Below are 16116 nucleotides of genomic sequence, written 5' to 3'. Positions count from 1 at the left end.
CAGGTTTCATACTACTGAAATAGGACTCACCTTTAAAGAAATTGATTAAAGCTTTTGGGTTGTTCCTTGAGTAGGATTCAATACTTTTACATTTTAAAAGGAATTCAGCTCAGATAGAACAAAAGAAGTGTTTGTTACTGAAAAAAATAGGTCTGTCATTTTTTAACTTTTTACAGCAGAAACAATTTTGCAAGTTGCTAGAAATACCTTGCACTTCGGCAATGCTGTGTTGGGGTTTTGCCAAATAATTTATTTTTCAGGAAGTAGAAAATAATTAGTGCAGATGATTGGTTTCTTTTATAGTCCTTGACTGACAGCTGCAACAAATTACTTAGAACACTTTCATTAAGGCTGTGCGTCACTTAAAGACTTTGTTTCTTTATTGCTCTTTCTCTCCTTCCTATTTCTTTGAGTTTCCCTTGTGACTCTATGGAAATAAATTTTTTTTTCCTTGAGAATAAAACATATTAGCAAAAAGTTAAAGGCCAGACCATCCACTATCTCTTCTTATTAGCAGCTTGCTAACCAGGAAACTCATCAAAATTTATTTTTTCACAAAAATAAATAAACAAATAAAAATCTTTTAGGTTTGGCAAGCATTTTATCCAACACAGTTTCACTGGGCTAGGTTTGACACTTGTCRACCTTTCGTTCATCAATCTTTACTTCAGAGAAAGGAAAATATAGATTTGTCTTGTCACATTAATATTGTGACCCATTGTTTAGTGAAGCTCATTTTTATGTATGTCATAGATGTGAACACGTATTAGGGAATAAGAATCACTTAACTTCCAAGCCATAACTTATCTAGATATCTGCAAATGATAGGGTTCCTAACACACGTTATACATGAGAAGTTTGAATCGGTATATAGAGGACCAGGAACATACTGATTGGATTTAATTTCCATAATGAAAGGACTTATCTGTTAGCACAGTATGTCAGGCAAATGAACTCTCTCTGAATGAGGCAAGGAATGAGACTGTTCCCTTAAGTTTGTCCTGAAATGCTCCTTTAAAATGATATCTGGATATTACTCTTCTGAAACCTGCCAACAAAAAAAAGCTAAAAAAAAATATAGGTGAAGCTTTTCATCAGATTAAAATTACTGTTAAAACTAGAAATACTAGCCTAACTACAGCTACTTTGGGGACATGTGGACTACAGTAGTAACTACTAASAACTTTCAAAACAAAACAAAAAAAAATACAAAAAGCATTTTTTTCAAGAATATCAGTAGAATTTCTGACTTCAAAGAATCACAGAATGACAGAATGCTTAAGGTTGGAAGGGGCATCCAGAGATCATCTAGTTCAAGCCCTCTGCCCCAGCAGGGACACCTACAGCACGGGGCACAGGGTCACAGCCAGGCGGGGTGGGAAGATCTCCAGAGAAGGAGACTCCACAGCCTCCCTGGGCAGCCTGTTCCAGAACTCTGTCATCCTCACAGGAAAGAAGGTCTTCCTCACATGGAGATGGAACTTCCTGTGTTTTAATTTATACCTTTTACCCCTTGTCCTATCACTGGCCACCAGTGAGAAGATCTTGGTCCCTTCCCCCCTACATTTATCCCTCGGGTATTTATACATATTGATCAGATACCCTCTCAAACTTCTCTGCTGAAGGCTAAACAGGCCCAACTCAGTCTTTCCTCACATGATAGATGCTCCATTCCCTTAATCAGCTTTGTTGCTCTCCGCTGGACCCTCTCTAGAAGCTCCACGTCCCTCCTATACTGGGGAGCCCAGAACTGCCCCCAATACTCCAGGTGCGGCCTCACCAGAACTGAGGAGAGGGGCAGGATTCTCTCCTTCCACCTGCTGGCAACATTCCTCCTGATGCAGCCAGGATCCCATTGGCCTTCTTGGCCACAAAGGCACAGTAGCAGTGTGCCTTTACAAGTTAACTCATGGTTAACTTGTTGTCAACCAGGACTTCCAGGTCCCTCTCCGCGGAGCTGCTCTCCAGCAGATCAGCCCCTAATCTGCCCTGGTGTCTGGGGTTATTCCTCCCCAGGTGCAGGACCCTGCACTTGTCCTTGTTGAACCTCATGAGGTTCCTCTCTGACCAACTCTCCAGCCTGTCCAGATCCCTCTGGATGGSAGCACAGCCCTCTGGAGTGTCGGCCACTCCATCCAGCTTGGTATCATCCACAAACTTGCTCAGGGTGCTCTCTGTGCCCTCATCCAAGTCATTGATAAACAAATTGAACAGCACCGGGCCCAGTGCTGTCCTCTGTGGACACCACTGGTCACAGGCCTCCATCTAGGCTTGGCCCCATTTATTACCTCCCTCTGAGCTCTTCCATGCAGCCAGTTCTCAATCCACCAAGTATTTCCTATTAGGAATGCCATTTTACAGTATCTCACTGCAAGAAAGTATAACAGGTTATGTATTTTTATATCAGTGTAAGCAATATATATTTTTATATGAATTTTTCAACACTGCTTGATCATTAAAATTGTTCAGATAGTGGATTAAAATGGGAAGAATTCCCCCCAAAATCAATATGATTTTTTCTATCCTTATATTTGAAGTCTCACAGTGATAAGGCCATTAAGATTACCATATCCTCAAAAGAAATATGATATTTTAGTACCAGTCTGCTTACCATAATGTTATCCTTTTATGAAAGGAATTCAATTTATATGTCATTAAAGAAATCAATGCACTTATATCATCTGCAAAACCGCCTCAGAATAGGAAAACAGTTTGAGCAAAAGTAACTACTACACAAACAAAAAACAAATAACAAAGGCAACAATTTACTATGGCAAATTAAAATGCAATGTCAGAAATTTCATGAATATTTGAAAACATCTCCTTACACATAAAAAAAACCCTTACGTGTCATTAAATAATCTTTCAGTGTTCAAAATAATTTGATTTATGTTTCTTTTCCGTAACTACCAAAATCAGAGATATTTATTATGACACTGGGCATGACTATTAAAGAGCTCTAAGTAAAATGTCTTTTTAGAAGTGTCTCTGAAAATGCACATTGTCTCTCTATAACAGCTTAAAATATTAAAAGACATTTTACAGCCTAAGTGGTTTTACCCTGTAAATATGTACTTAGCTAATTTGAGGTGGGTTTATTTTCAAACTGTGTTTAATATGGCAGAGTCAGTCATGGGAACTTACAGCAAATAGCAACGTTATAGAGAACAGGAGAATCGCAAGGTCATATAGTGACACAACTACACTGATTTACTGCTAAGCAACATTAAAAGGTATTCCATATTATTGCCTTTAGATGTTAAAACACAGATTGAAGAAATCACAAGTCTTACACTGTCAAATCAGTTAATACTTGTATAGAAACAATTATCAGGATATGAGACAAATCCGAGCATGTCTGAAGTTTGCCCATTTCTGTCTTTCTCTCCTCTTCTCTGTCAGCTACAGTATGAAGTCAGACAATATATGGAGGCAAGGTCTCATTTTTAAATAAGAAAATGATGAACAAAGTTTGAGTGTCTGCCAGTAAGGTATGTTTTTACAGAAGTTACAGTGTTGGCACAGGATGTGCTGAAAAGTTCTGTGGCCGGTGGTTCAGGAGAATAGCAAAACTTTTGGAGATGCAAAAGCAGTGTCCTCCTTACATCAAGACTTTCAGCCACTGTATTTGGATAGCAAAGATGATCATACCATCTACAGCTGGTTATTTTTATTTTTATTTGAGACTATTCTCACTCTTGCAAAAGGTATACTTCCTAACAGCTCTGTTTGCAATTTAGTGCAGAGTATGAGTGATAAAGGAGACCTCATGGTCTCCCTGCCTCATATACATCTTTCTGTATTGCAAAATGCATATAGACTCCAGGCAGGAGTTGCTTTGAAAGCTGCACCAACTGTGAACTAACCCTGGGGTTGTATCAGTAATAACCACTTAGTTAAAGAAGTGAAAGCCATCTACATTACAACTATTTTACTCTTATTATTTTTCATTTAAGGCACACAGACCCTGACTTTTAATAGTAGCAGACACTTAATTCATATCATATGTCCAAAGCTCTGCTCTGATTGATTTGATTTATAACTCTGAAGTGCTTGGCTCTTCTGTAGTCTTAATGCTGGCATTTCCTAACATTTAAGCACATGGCTTCACAGCCTTTGCAGACCCTGTTTACTTGTGTCTACCATTCTTAAAAGTCACTTTTTCTTTTACCTTATAAAAACAAAGCAAAGCAAATGTCACAAATGCTTTGTGAAATTATAATGAGCTCGGCACTAAATGTTGGATGCATATTTCGGCTAATTAGCAGTTAGTTTCTAAGCCCATGTATACATTAACAAGTAATTTGAGGCAGCAGAAGAGGGTCAACAGATGAAAGCAGATGGTGCTGAGACCTCTGCAATGATATTAAATGCTTTGTCAATCTTTTGGGAAGGCATTTGCAGGTGTATACTGAATTTTCTCCCAAATTCCGAAGAAAAGCTTTGTGCTTGTGGATCTCTCTGCTCTGCCTTTCCCATCTCCCCTATCTTTTCCTCCACTTTCCCTTGCCATTTTTTTAAATTTCTTTAGTTCTGTACAATTCCTGTTTACTTACTGTCTCCTTCCACTTCTCTACTTTGCTCTATATTTGAATAAGGCTGTTTTCTCCACCAGAATGACTGTATACCAACTTAGGGAACAAAACCAGTCTACCTATTTCAAGGACTGGTGAAACAGTTACCTTGTTTTGCATTGCTGCAACATAGTGAAAAATCTAGATTTTGCAATTCAATTCCCATGGAAATAATAAGTTTGACAGAGCAAGATGGATTATCAAAAATATAGAATACTTTCATACAAGATGGAATTAGATACACAAATACTCTAGGAAAAGGGGTCATTGTGATTAAGGAGAACCAAACAACTATGAATAGCAAAGACTAGGGAACTCTTATTAACAGTGAAAATACATAATACTGATTTGTTTGGATCTGGAGAAGACTTTTGAARCAAGTATCCACTTTGTAGTCCATGAAGTAGATTCCCTTCAAATGAAAATAAACAGAAAGATGCACTCCAGATACTCATCTAACATGATCCAGTCACTAATGAGCATTCATGGAACCAGACTTCAGATAGTTTAGAGTAAAACCACCTCAAATGTGTATTGTAACATTGTCATCAGCACTAAATTTTCATTCAACAGATTCCTGGGATAAGCCTATGTCCAAAGATAGTACCAAATCACATCACTTAGAAAAGTAGATATTCTGAATTTGACTAATTCCATGTCATATTCTGTTTAGGGTGCTGAAATTATAATGGTGCTGAGGAGTCACTGAACAAATGCAAGAAAAGCAAAGGTCTATGCTAGGTCTCCACRGGAAAACAAAACACCATCTAACAAATACTGAGTTAAGCAAGTTTCTAAGGTGTGTACCTTTACACAAGGTTGAACAACACTTCAAATACTGGAAGACTGTTTTGGAGTCTCTACATTTTGATCAAGAATCATAGGACATTTTCATTTTGCCTTCTGAGAAAGGAACTTTTTTTTTTTTTTTCTTTTTTTCCCCCCAGCTGTTTTGCTTCATAGTAGTCCCTTATGCACTTAATCCTTGGCTATATCTGTTTTGGCACTCTGGTTTGGATTGAGAATAAGCTTTTGCAGTGAAATTTCCAAAGTCTGCACCTACTGTGTCTTGTTTCATATCATGGACCAGTTTCAGAGGACATGTCTTTACTAGCTKGCTTTCAGATTAAACTGTAGCTAAAGATGCCCTTCAGGTCTGACTCTAAGTCTCTTCCAAATTCTTACAAGGATACAGCCCACAGAACAACCAGAACTAGATTAAAATAAACATCCTGATATCCATACAATGTAGACATCAGGTCTTTGGCATCAGCTATTTCACTATGCAGAGATACATTTTTTTTCACTTGCATCTACTCTTAGTGGACTCCTTGCCAATGTAGCCACAGTCCTTATTTCTTCACCAAGTAACACTGATGAGCTGTTTTGTTTCAGCTTCAGATTGACTTAGATAAAATTAAATGAAAGAAAAAAAATTAAAAAAAGAGACACTAACAGAAGGCTCAGAATGAAAGCGGTGATAGGAAAGTTAATCATAAATGTTCTCTTGGCAATGCTAAAAGTCACAAAATTAAAAGGCACTGTTGATTGTCAGGGCTAGCAAAAGCAAATTAAAAACACACCACAAGATCCGCAGGGAATAATTAAAGCATGTGTGAACAAGCTGGCTTTAGCAACCAAGCATTTCTTAAACTTGAGTGTTGAGTACAACTTAATTTTTTTTTTAATTCATTTATGTAAGTTTTAATTCATTTATGTAAGTTAATTTAGTTTTATCTAATATATGTTAAAGTTTGACCTAGTAATTTCATGTTGGTGTTCTATCCCAGGAAATCAGAGCTCTGCCATGGACTCAATTTTTTAAATTTTTCATATGGAAATGAAATTGCTTTGTGTCAGTGTTTCCCAGTCAAAGCAACATACCTAATAAACTGTGGTAGTTTGTACATGTGGCACTATTATATTCACTGACTGAAAATGCAGTGAAGAGGTGGGAATTTGCTCTATGTTGTAATTTACTTATGCAATTGAACACAAATTTCATGAAGGAAATGGAATTTTGCCATGATATCATTAGGCAGGGTTTTATGATGATGTTACAAAGTTTAATGGAGGGCAATTGCTTACTATTGCTTCATGAGTATTAGAAATTATATTTTTCCCTTATTCTTTGGCAGGCAATAAGTTCATTCTTATTGCATAAATCTACGCAAGTTCTAATTTATGCTTGAATTTTCAGATGTATCTTAAGCCACTTTGAGTTTAATTGTGTACTAGTAAAGTACACAAACTTGTTGCAAGTAGATCTTAGAAATACTGACATGAGAAGTCAGTTGCTTCCCATGTGGCAAACAAAGGGGAAGGAGTCTTTTCTGGATTAAGAGTTTCTACAATTTCAAGAAGTTTATCTTTGACATCTTTGTCCAGAATATGAATATTTACATATGAAGTAAAAGCTTTTTACAACRGTCCTTTTTCTTCCACATTTGTTTTGAATCTGTCTCTTTTCCCTGCCTTTGAGTATTGTCTTTCCTCTGTACCCTTCGATCGCTGAGATTTGTACTTGGTGCATATCTGCAAAACATCTCCTGTAGCTGGAACCCCATAGTTACAGAAATGGGAGACGACAACATAGGTCCAGAGGAGCAAAGATACTGACAACTGCAATAAATACAGAAGCAGGAACAAGTTAACTCATCTTAAATGTAAATTCTTCTGTGTATGCAAGAGACTAGACTCTAGTGTTTGCTGGAGTGCTGAATATAGCTCTCTCTCAAATAATAAATATAATATTGCTTCAAAGCTGGAGAATAAAACATATCTAAAACTGTATTCCACCTCTGATACACGATGCATTAATTGCAGCTGAGCAGCCAGTTCAGCCAAGTGTTGAAGACCGTTACTGTCAGCTTTAATTCTCCAGCATTTGTTTGCAAAGCACATCTGATCAAACAAAATCTCAGACTTTATCTCCTCTTGACTTAGTCATTTAGCCAAAGTAATGTACAGAACATCAACATGATTTAGCTTTYAAGTACAAATAAATCATATGCACTTAGGAGTCTGGAGCTAAGGCTTAACAATTAGGATGTACACCTACTGTATAACCTATCAGCAGTGCTTTCAAATATCTGATAGTTACATTTAATTTAGTAGCTTTGCCTCCTCCTTTTACTGTTTCATCTCAATCACTGTTTTTTCATACATCAGAATCATTAGTGGTCACACAAAGATACTTGTCTCAGGGTTAAAATGTCTGCGAGCTGTCAAAATGTCTTAGTGTAAACCCCTGTGATGGAATGTTTAGTGGTGCTTTCAGCATACAAACGATAGTCTCATCAATACTATTTACATGGGATGATAAATGGGCAACAGTACTCACTTTACCCTAAAGTAAGCAGTTCTTTATGGGATGCTATTAAAGAAATACTCCTTATATTTATTGCACTTTTCCTTTAAAGTGATCTAGTTTTACCTTGTGATTTTTGTTGTTGTTGTTTGTTTGTTTGTTGTTTTTTTAGGGGGAGGAGTAATTTTATATTTAGCATACATGAATGAAAAACTAATGTCTTCTCTAATTTGTTTCTCTCTTTTTCCATCATTAAAGCTATTCACACAGAAGCAAGGAAGAAAAAAAATGCTGCCAGCTAAAAAAATAGTCATACATCTTGAAGAACTTTGGGAAAAAATATTTAGATACAATTTTGCTTTAACTCGTATTCATTAGCAAGGACAGTTACATGAACATGGATCTTCAAAGAATTTCCTGAGGCTGCTTCTCCACCTGACCTGTTAACCATATCTAGCAACACTGCAGTTATTTCCATAGCAATCAGTTTTAGTGTCGGAAACAGCAGGTTGGGACTTTGATTTGAAAAAAGAGCAGCAAAAAAATTAACACTTTGAAACTAATGGAGGAGGAGTGTTCTTGTTTACATTCCCCTGGTASTGAAGAATAAAGGAAAAGCCCTGTGCCACGTGTTCTAGGTGACCCTGTGTGTGCAGGGGGGTTGGACTAGATGACCTCTGAGGTCCTTTCCAACTTTAACCATTCCACGATTCTATGATTCTAAGTATATACCCACATAGAAGTGTCTCTGAAGATCATGCAGATATTTATCATGAGAAGTGACATTATTTCAAATCAGTAATCATTTTATTATCCTGAAATCTGGGATGGGATTTAAGTTGCAGATGAGATACATAACTTACTAACTTAAAGGTCTACATGCACAATGGCTAAGGGAATGCACTTGCATGAACCTATGTGCCTGGATCTGCTGGAGACATGCTGGCTCCCTCTGTTTTTTCTGGGGCATCTCTCTGAGCTATTGGGTAGGAATGAAGAGCTGTGGGCAGCCTGTGACCTTCTGAATTGGCGACTAAAGGCCAAGCCAGATATTCCAGGATTTCAAATGGCACAAAATGCCTGTAATTAGCTGAAGGCTGACTTGATGTGGCAGATGAAGGCACTGTCATGCTTGTCCCATGTTACAAGGACATCCTGGACATAGAAGCAGGTCTCAGAGAGGTCTCAGGTTATATGTTTAGGCAAGTGCACTGCAGACACTAAAGCAAGGTCAGAATTGCAGCCTGCATCCTACTCCACTGACATTTTAGAGACATATATCTAACCACAGTTAAATATATTTCAGTAAAAATGAAAAGCTCCTGTGAGATCAGGGGCCTCAAGTAAATTTCTGACTACCTTGCAGACAGTTCTCTGATAGCTGCTTGGAAATAGCTAAGCTTTGCATGACCCCAAAGAGTACCTGGAAACAGAGAATCAAGTCCGGCTTAAGTAGTTAGATAGAAGAAAATTCAGCACTACTCTATAGGGCTAACTAATAGTATAGAGGATGGTACTACGTTTACCAAGTAGGTATCACGTAGCTAGTGTTCTAAAAAGATAGGTAGGTATCAGATAAGAATAGAGGAAGAACTGACAAGGGAATATTTGGATTAATTAGATGTTGTCAAATGAGCCAAGTCTCCTGAAATTCGCCTTACAGTACTTGAAATACTGACCGAATCAGTGTCAGAAGCATTAGTGGTTATCTTACAGGGAGCACGCTGACATTTCACAAGATTTARAAAGGTCATATACAGCCTTTATCTTTAAAAAGTGGGAAAAGGAAGAGGGAATAAATACAAACTACTCAGCTTAAGTTCAATTCCTCAAACAGTTCTAGAAGAAAATGAATGTTTAGAAACTTAAAAGATATCAACATGAAGACAAATAACAGTCAACACAGATTTGCAAAGGACAAATCCAATTTAATTACTTTCTAAGAAGAAAGCATTCTGAGTTACAGAGTAACAGAAGAAATCTTCACTTAAAATACTTTTGACATTGCCTCACAAGGTATTTTTATATGCAAGCAACTATGTTATACATAAAACTATTCTGAGATATGTGCAGAATTGTTTAATAAATGTACACAGAGAATAGTTGTCAATAGTTCATAGCAAGGCTGAAAGGACATGTGATGATGTACAGATGTAGACTCACTAACATATCAACACTTCATATTTTATCAACAGACTTCACTGACACTTGTGTGGTTGAACAGAGAACATACAGATGACAAAATAAAAATGGTTTAGAAAATAGGACTAACAAACTGAAGTTATGGTCTGAAAGAAACAGGGTGCAGTTCATTACAGGAATAAAAAACTTCTGTTAGGTGGAATAGTTGCAAAAATACTGGATGGGAACAATTGGCAGAGTGGCAACTTCTGTTCACAAAGTGACTGAGGRGGGACAAAAGCTGTTGTACTAAGATATGTGAAGAGGAATACTTTTTGCAAACTACTTAAAATACTCCATTGGGATTGGCAAAACCCTTGTTGCCTACAGAGTCTGGTGCCATTGAAATAAAAATGAGTTAACTGGAGAGACCCTAAAGAGGAGCAACCAGATGTCTAGTTATCATGACCTATAGAAACAGCTGGTTTGTTTCTCATAGAAGAAAATTAACTGAAGCAGGAGTATTAGGTCTCAAAAAATAAGAAGCAAGAAGTTGTAATGAGAATGGAAATAAGCCATTCTCCATTCTCTCTTCTTCTGTAAGATAAGAAGAAATGGTTTTACATTCCAGCAAGTAAAATTTAGTTAAAAAACTAAAGTTCTTATAGCAACAGTAAATAAATACTGGAGAGTGTTGTTTATAGAGATAGCGAAATATTTATCCTTAGTAAAGGGTTAGATCAGCAATGTTTTAGGCAAAGGATTCTGTATTTAACCAAAATGGGGAGCACAAATCTTTGAATTTCCTTCTGGGACTTCTTTTTTCCACACACACACTCCCTATCTCTTCTGATCTTCTTTCTCTCTTCAGCCCAAGAGCTGTAAAATAAGGATCTACACTTTTGGTATATTAGTTGCTTGTTTTGATTTTTGAAAGGATTTTCTTTTTCACTCTGTATTTTATATTGTGGTTTTGCTTCGTTAATTTTATTTTTCCTCATGCTCATAGCATCAGTTTGGTACAGTCGTTAAGACTACAAATGCAGGTTTGGGATGTAATTTTATCTATAAAAATGTTTACTGCATCACCTGTGGCTTGCATAAGGATAAAAGGCCTCTTAGAAACAAAGCATCTGGTATTTTCTGAAGCATCTTATGGGAAAAAGAGAGATAAACAGAATTTGATGCAATTGATCTTACTCACTGAAAACGAGTAGGATACAGAAGAATTTTAACACTTGCAGTCCACTGATAGTTTGGGAAATGTATATGACAACTCCATGATTTTAAGGCAGAGGTCTTCACTTCCTTTTACCTCATGCACACACTAAATACTCCACAACTTTGCTAACAGTCTTCCCTGTAGTCTTTTCCAATTATTCATGTATCCATATCAAACACCCAATTGCACTGGTGTTTTACTTAAATTAWTTCAATAATTCTGCCTTCAGAGTAGCTCTTCTAACTAGATAAACTTCCTTCTGGAACACAAGTGGTAGCTAAACTTTTTAATTAGATACCTCAGTTCCTTTTTGTAAGTCCATAGTATTTTAAAATATTTTCCTTTCTATTTATTAGAACCCAGTTTTACAATCTGAATTTCAATTAGTCACGGTGCAATTACTTCCACTGGGTATAGTTTGCCCTCTCTCGTAACCTTAGTACTACTTTGCTCATGTGTTTTGCTTTGTGTTGTTTCACACTTCTGAGATAAGTGTTATACTAGACATGCTTTATGAAGTTTTTATATGTTACTTCCCATTTACTCTCCTCTCTAGAAGAAAAGATGGAAAGCAGGGGCTTTGATGTGCTTTATTCAAGAATGAATGCATGCACAGCTTCGAAAACAACTCAGCCCAGGAACATCCAGAAAGTTTAAAAATTACTAGGCATATAATTCAGCAGCTGTTTATGGTAAAGGAAGTTTTCCTTGGGGCAAGTGAGAACTCTAGCCAGTCCTTCCACAAATAGTTAGCATAAGAAGGGAAACATAATAGTTATACACACAATGCTGCCAAAGCAGTTTGCTGCTCCATTTCAGTATCATCAGCTGTTTAATGATCTGAGAGAGACGATAATGGCATCAAATATTGACATCTGAACTGCTCCACTACATATTAGTTTTCTGTGTGCTACTTTGCTCTTAATCATTCACCCTCCCATAGATTACTTTGTTATTATTATTATTGGCTACTAGAGTCTAGGGCTGAAGAAAATGGAGCCAAGGAAAACAGACACAAGGGACAAGGCAAGAGGATGCTAAAATTAATGCCAGAGATTGGAATCAGTCAGGGAATTGTTACCTTTCCAAGTGCTTGATATGAAACAATTTTACATGAAAAGAGAAAGAAAAAACATGGATCATTAAAGAGACTGCTAGGAAATTTTGTAAGTCCGTAAAAGATAGACAGTCTCTATTAAAGTGCTGGTCCTAACATTCCTTCTTCATGAACAAGCACAAAGGACTAAAGAATAAGAGAGGCAATTATATTGTATTAAGATGGTGTGTTCCTGTGTTCAGAAGACTAACTCAAATCATCCACCTGAAGTGCACTATTTGAAATTAGGTGCTTAGGTTTCCTGTGCTATGAAACTTAGATCTCAAGTACATAAAACATATAAAAGTATACACCATATGAAGAATGCTAGCACAAGTTCAATGGCTAAAATACAATCAGTGCCTTCAGTGCCCAAAACAAAGAGTGTTTTTGATGCTATTATTTCACAGAATCACAGAATGGTTGAAGTTGGAAGGGGTCTCTAGAGACCATCTAGTCCAATACCGAAAAGGAACTTATGCATTCAACTGATGCTTTCAAGGACCTAAATGAAAAAGTAAGATCCAGCACAGAATTATTGTCTAACCTATTGCAAGTATGTAACTTCCTCAAGCACGGAAATTACTACAGGAATGTTTCCCAAATGGCGAATTCTGCATTTTTGACTATGCTTATACTGCATACCTTTTAACAGGAGCAAACACGCAAGCTTCTTGCATACATTTAGCCATAGTCAGGCTCACAAATGGCGTCTTCCTCCAGTTCCATAAGCATCTCAAGCAGGACGTGTTTTCAGGGCCAGCTGTTACCTGGGGCACAGACAATTCAGGAGAGCTGCTGTGACTGTAATTCAACAGATCGGGCAGCCACTGCAGGTGAAAATTCAGCCAAATTCAGCTGTGTACCTCTGGAGGAATTGATACAAATTTCTCCAGCTTTCAGATTGCCCATTCTAGGCTGCCTGGATACATCTCACCTACATTTAGCTGCTAGTGTCATTAACTAGCAGGAAACTTTGTTATGACTATTTTAGATTACTGTCTTTGGCTTAGGTTGTTTAGCTTTGGGGCATTTCCATTTTTTCTTGATCATTTAACTCTATTAACTAAATTATTTCTTCAGACTATTTTTTTTTTTTTTTTTAGTGTTTTATCATCTCACATTCTGTATGATGAACTCTAGCCAGGGTATTTAATGCTGAAGGTTGGTTATCTCTCACTCTCTCCATCTGAAACATTTTAATTTCTGYAGAATAACTTAGGATATGTTGCATATCTTATGTAAGATATATTGAGGAAGTACAACAGTTTAGAAGCTAGTATAAGAGTTGGCTAACTTAGATTCAAGAGTTCATTTCAATGAAAACGGTATTACATCTATATTTGGGAAGAGTGTGCAGGTCTTTGTGTTGCAGCAGCAACTGCAAGTTTTTAATACATAAGCAAACCAATGAGAAAAGGCCACTGATTTGAAAACATTTTGAGAATTTTTGAAAATCAGAGCTTCAGTTTAAACAGCTGTTCATTGACAGTACCTTGCATTTTATCTTCTGATGAAGCAGTTGTTTTTTTTTCATCTATGCTACAGGTGCACAAATACAAAAAGTACTGTGGATCCTGTTTTGCATTTTACACACATAACTGTAGTTTTGTGTAACATGCTAGTCCTGTATCTACTGAAAATCCCTTAAAACAATTTAAAGCAGAAAAGAAATAAAGCAATTAAGCTACATGAATACTGCTCTTAGATAAAACATGGGGAAAAGAAAAGACTTACACTCTGTTCCTTCCACACTGCTCTCTTGAAGTGGTGGCTAAAAAGTTCAAGATTTAGCTATGCTCATACAATCATTTGTAATCAATTACCTCATTACTGGTTTACTTAGGAACAGTGTGAAAGATGAACCTGTAGAAGAGCTGATCTCAGCAGAAAGGTTGCTGCATACTTGTGATATAAATCAGGAGAGCTAAGTACATTTATCCTTTAAGACCTTTTTTTAAGATCTGGATTAACAGCTTTTTGATAGTTTTCCCAAAATGAAGCACAGTTCATGTCTTGTTAGTCTTTATAATCCATGAGACAAATAAAAGAAAATGCTAGGGTAAGCTGCTTCAAAATTACTCAATCCTTCAGAATATTTCTCTAGAAGATATACAGTACCTTTTCACTAAAGCCAGAGGACCACATTTCCACTGAAATTTCCTGCTTTCACATGAAATTCCTTATGGAAAAGTCTGTGTCTGACTTGAAAATTTYCAGGTTTCCACTCAGACTTTTGTTTGGTCAAAAGTGGTTCAAGTTGGAAGAGCGGAAGAGTTCATCAACTTTGCCATTTTTAAGGGAGAGTCTTAAGAAATGTAGGTTTCCACATGATTTTATCACATGCATTTACATAGCTGTGTGTTAGCTTCCTCCACTGCTTGTGCAGATTTTTGAACTAGAATGAGATCAAAGCCGCAGTGGTTAAATATCGAAGAACAGTAAGGTCCATAAAACTTAAATCTGATGTATTGCTTAGTACGAAAATTATTTTAGAAAGACAAAAAATAAGCCCCCAACAATTAACTCAGAGAACAAAGCCCGCTTGTGCATATTTTTGCTATTTCTATTGATGTCAAAGTTAACGCACATATGGAGAAGATTTAAAATGAAACTTCAGTGATTATTATACTTAAAAACATGGCTAGTAGTTCACAGTATCCCATATCTCAAATCTAAAGACCAAGGATGACACACAAGCTGTAGTTAAAAGATCACTTGAAATGACARTGAAAACAGCATCTTCATGCAGAATCTTCCTGCTGTGGAGGATAGGTAGCATTCAAAATTTTACAAAATTAACAATTCCTGTACACCTTGTCGAGAGACTACTAGCAGTAGATTGAAAGATCATAAAAACAGACATTAAATTAAAAAAGACTAACAAGCCAGAACCAAGGCTAATATAAATATTTGTCTTAATTTACAATCCATTTAAGAGTCAAATTAAAAGTGATGCTATGTATTTCTTAAAAGGAAATAGATATTCTAATACCAGCTATTCCTTCATCATCACTCTTCCTAACGTCAGCAGTTTTCAAGTCTTACCATTGTGGCTTACAGAATATGGTAAGAGCACCTACTGTTAGAAAAATTGTCCTTAACTTCGGCACACACTTCTGTTCCAAGATTTCTTCATACTAATCTAAACTTGAAAATGTGATTACTTTTGAATAAAATAAAATCCCTAGTATGTGCCTAAGGAGGTATGTTTATTGCTTGTTATTAAAGCACTTACACTCTTGAATTAAAATTGAAAACAATTTGAGGAAGAAAAGGATGTAGGGACAGTAACTTTCATTTACGCTTAAGCTATTAGAACAGATTTCTTTTTATATTTTGCATAAACAAGATACATAATAAAATGAAGCACTAAAGCTGAAAAAAATAGATTTTGTAAGCTCTTCATGGAGCATTCAAGGATAGATACTTCACTAAGTCTAAACTGCAAGTTTCTATTTCACTGGAAATCTTATAAACACATGGTCTCACTCCTGATCAATTTTAAACCCTGGATTTAGATGCTTTAGGGTGACTTGCCATGATTACCTATCGTACAGACTACCAGTTCTCCTTCCCCATTCTAAAATGCATTTTCCTTCTGGCGCTCTGCCCAAACACTGTTAAGAAGCATTAGTTCCCAAGGCAGGCCTTATCCTTTTTTTTTCAGTTAAATAGAGTAAGAAGTGCTGATTCTACTATTTTACTGATACCCACACTATATTAATCTTTATTTTATGGCTTGTCTCTGGATGCTCCCTGACCTAAGAACTTGCCATTCATAAAGCAAGGT

The sequence above is a fragment of the Nothoprocta perdicaria genome, unplaced genomic scaffold (assembly GCF_003342845.1).
Source record: "Nothoprocta perdicaria isolate Ctin4 unplaced genomic scaffold, notPer1 scaffold_239, whole genome shotgun sequence".
In the NCBI taxonomy this organism is placed as follows: Eukaryota; Metazoa; Chordata; class Aves; order Tinamiformes; family Tinamidae; genus Nothoprocta; species Nothoprocta perdicaria.
This window is presented reverse-complemented; position numbering follows the sequence as displayed.